Source organism: Sarcophilus harrisii, chromosome 5 (assembly GCF_902635505.1).
Source record: "Sarcophilus harrisii chromosome 5, mSarHar1.11, whole genome shotgun sequence".
Classification (NCBI taxonomy): Eukaryota; Metazoa; Chordata; class Mammalia; order Dasyuromorphia; family Dasyuridae; genus Sarcophilus; species Sarcophilus harrisii.
The window spans coordinates 156,104,642-156,108,888 of NC_045430.1; the positions used below are offsets into that span (position 1 = coordinate 156,104,642).

Here is a 4,247-nt window from a genome sequence, read left to right on the forward strand (position 1 = left end):
TTCATAATACATGTACTATAGTAATATATTTAAAGTGATTGTACATGTTCAATTGATATTACATTGTGTGCTGTCTTGGGAATGTGATATCACATTATGGAGGGAAGGGATTCCCAGGAAGAAAAATTTAAATTCAAAATCTTACAAAAATGAATAATGAAAACTCCCTACATGTAACTTGTTAAAATTCTTACAAGGTGCTAAGTCAGTGGAATTGATAGAGACAATGGTCGTTTAGCAGGGTGCTTAACAGTGCTCTAGATGTACTTAGCACTTATTAGAGTTCACACCTTTAAGAGAGCATATATAAGCTAGGAGCCTCAATCAGGATGTACTTTGGGAGATTCACAAGTCAGAGACAGCATTTGGGCAGAACTGAGGAAGACAGAGAAGTTGTGGCAGGCTGTCCTATGGAGAACACTGAAACCAAGATTCGGAAGGCCTCCAGAAAAGCTAGCCAAGCCCCAAGTGAAGAAAAGAGAAAATAAAGGATTTGGACTTTAACTCCTGGCTGCATTTGGGATGATTATTACACAGAACTGAAATGAAGGCTGCCTCCAGGAGCCCCCCAAGAAACCTGCTCCCAGAGAATATATTTTAGAGAAGAATGTTACAGTAACTGAAAAAAATAAAAACACCAAAAGAAAAAGAAAATTGCTTACTTATGTCATTTCATCATTTAATAATTGAGAAATGGCTCTTATTCTGAGAATTTTGTAGCAAATATTTTTCATACTTTATTTTTTTTCAAGAAAATGTCAAGAAGTTTTATCAGATATTATATTAAAATACACATTTATAGCATTCAAGACACACTGGTTTGTATATTTATTTAGAAAATAAGATAAATCCTATTCTTAAAATATAATACTTAATATCAAGTTTTAATATTATACATAGTTCTATTAAATTTTTATAGATTCTAGATGCATAGTTTTGCTTAAGAGGAAATGCAATGAAATTTTACATTCTAATCAGTTTCAAAGCAGAATATCATTTGGATCTTAAATAACACTGAAGAAGTTTCCACTCAAAGGTAGAGCTCCAGTTTTTGCACAAAAATAAAAATAATGACAATTCTATTAAGAGCCTGATCATCCAATTCCAGTACTGGGAGGTTATGTTGTAATATGACCACAAATATCATACTAATGTTTGTTACAGCAACAGGATACTAAGCAACAGAATTTTCTATGCAGTGTAGAGAGGCTGGTCACTGCTGTTTTAGAAGAATTCCACATCTTCCATGTTGGACAGTATTACATAATTCACACCTGTTACACCTTATTCCTAATATGTGGAACTGCACTTTAGAGTGGGTACTGCAATCATTGCAGAGAATTTTCACAGTCATATTCTGATATTCTCTTACTATTGGAGTTTGTGCTCCTTCATTATTCAACTGTCACTAACAGTGAATTATATCTAAAGCAGAGTGCATACACAGTGGATATCTGTAACCTTCTTTTAATATTTCTTCATAACATGCTCTGTGTGGAAGATGCCCACATAGCAAAACATGAAGAACTACAAAGGATGCATGAAAATGTATGTTTACATCGGCTAATTATGTCAAAAACTATTCTCAATATACTTGTAATGCCTTGAGGTCTTCTGATTAGGTATAACTTCCATTTCACCCTGAAAAAAATTCTTCTTTCAAACTAATCCTACAAATTCTACACTTCTCAAATGGTATTGCTTCTTCTTTTTGTCAAATAGTTGTCATTTATTGCAATAATATTCTCCAAACACAGTACTACATTCTTCACAAGTCTGTTGAGCATTCAGAACTTTTCCACATTTTTTACATATCCTTCTTTCACTTTAAGACGGTTCTAGAGATGATCTTCTTTGTTATCATAGAATAAGCAGCAGAGATAAAGCTTACCTTGAAGAGGCATCCACAGCTGCAGTGCTCAAAGCCCTTTATGCTCCTTCCTAACTGGCGGGTGTCTTCACTGTCTTTACCCTCCACCATTTCTGCCATCATCATCTCCTTAATGCTTTCCATTGTTCGAGCATTTTGCTTTTATCAAATAATGAGTTCTTACCCTACTAATTGGACTCTTTTAGTTTATCAGACTCACAGGAAATAGGTTCATTACTCTCTGTATGGTGTGTATTTAATCTTTTCCACAAATTACACTCTGTTTTTCTTGACTTTACCAAATCATTTTGATGATTACTACTCAGCAATGTAAATTCCAATCAAACCACACCCCTGAACTGTTTATACTTTTCCAGTTATTCAGATATGTCTTTGTTTCCATAGGAAGCATTCTGTACTTGTAATAAAATGTTTTCTATGTAAATGTCTTGATAGGCAGACTATGAAGTACTTTAAATGTTTTGGAATTACTTTAAATTTAATTACTCTTTCCTTCTCTTCTTGCTGGATTTTATTGGCATTATACAGAAATGCTAATGATTTGGGGCATTTATTTATATCATGCAATTTTGTTAATTATTATTTCAATTAAGTCTTTAATTCTTTCTCTGGGATTCTCCAAGTCCACCATTATATGATCTTGAAAAAGTAATCTTTTTCTTAGCTAATCTTATTCCTTTAAATATTTGTCTTATCACTACAGTTAGTATAGCTAGAAAAATATCAAATAGTAGAGGCAGCTAGGTGGTACAGTTATTAGAGCACCAGCCCTGAAGTCAGGAAGACCTGAGTTCTAATCTGGTCTCAGACACTTAACACTTCCTAGCTGTGTGATATCAGGCAACTCACTTAACCCCAATTACCTCAGCAAACTAATAATAATAATAATAATAATTGAATAGTGACTGATAGTAGCAACAATAAGACATGAAATTTCCAAAACTAAAGGTGATATCTGTCAATAAATATCCTGTTGTCTTAACCCTTAACCCTCTCTTATTATAAGGAGACTAAAGTTTCTCAAAACTTTATTTTTGTTAGTAATTAGGTTTGAGAAATTTTGTTCAACCACCTATTAATTTGAAGGATATATTTTGGCTTCCACTTTTGAATTGTTAAACAGGAATATTTTCTGATTTCTAGTTTGATCTCCAACAAAGTATATCTCTTCTTTTCTTGTTTTCTTAAATTGTCGCCATGTATTGGATAGGTCCTTAAAAATCTCAGCAACTATTTTGTTCTTGAATCCTGGTAGTTTTTTTTCCACTAACACACAATGGTGTATTATTAATGATTACTAATAGTCTGACTCAAAATTCTATAGTGGTTTTACTGGTTTCATGTTGCATTTTGAGTGGGCCACTTATTGCATTTTGACACAGGGACTGTATCTTGATATTTTTCCTGCTTGTTACCTTGACTTTGGTATCTTCCTTCTTAAAGTATGGGAACCTATTGCTGCTATATCTCATACTAATCTCTACCTACTCCAACTATATTTCTTCATGTGGAAGTGGGATTTGGTATTAACAGACTGGCCTTTTCCTAATTCATCCAAGTAAAAAGATTGTTATATATCAGGAAAATTCCTAGTAGATAATTTATTGTGTCTATCCCTATCTTAATCAAATTTTCAGAATATTCTTTACTTTAGTCTACTAATGTCTAGAAAAAGAAATAAGTGGAATTGAGTTCTAAGTAGAATCATAAATATGAGATTATGATCTAAGAATGATCATCAGGTGTGACCAAGTCTTGTTAATATGTGTATTTTAAATACAAGTCATTGTTAATAAGTATATTTTAAACTAGCACCTAACAAAAACAAACAAGAATGTTGACTATTTTCAAATATTTCAAAATGAGCAATAAAAATAAATGTAATGGCCTTTGTTCACTGTATATTAATTTTATCAAGAAATTAGTAGTTAATAACATTTATTTTATTACTTCATTTGGAATAATGTACATACATTGATACTCCTGTAAATACAGAAATATCAATGAAATCAATAGAAACAATTCTTCTTCCTTTAAGGAAAAATAAATTGAGCAATATAACTTTGCAAAAACAGCAAGATTTGATCACCCTGAAGTTCAACAATTATAAGATGCTACTTTCAGATTTAATAAAATCCCATATCTTATTTTCAGCAACATATTGGAAATGCTAAACTTTAAAATCATCGTTGTTGAAAATATAATTATTATAAAATCATTTTCTTTGAAGATGTACATCAAATTTTATATTTTATATACATTTAAGTATATTCATATTTCTTAATATGCAGGCACATCACCTTTTGAACCCTCAACTATAGGAAAAAGGAAATTTCATCTCCCCATAAGACAGAAA

The 4,247-nt window shown here is 31.7% G+C and overlaps 1 pseudogene; it reads right to left on the bottom strand.

Annotated features, from left to right (window-relative positions):
* Nucleotides 1–1,213: 1,213 nt before the first annotated feature.
* Nucleotides 1,214–1,904, bottom strand: LOC111721111 (annotated as a pseudogene).
* Between the last annotated feature and the right edge of the window lie 2,343 nt (nucleotides 1,905–4,247).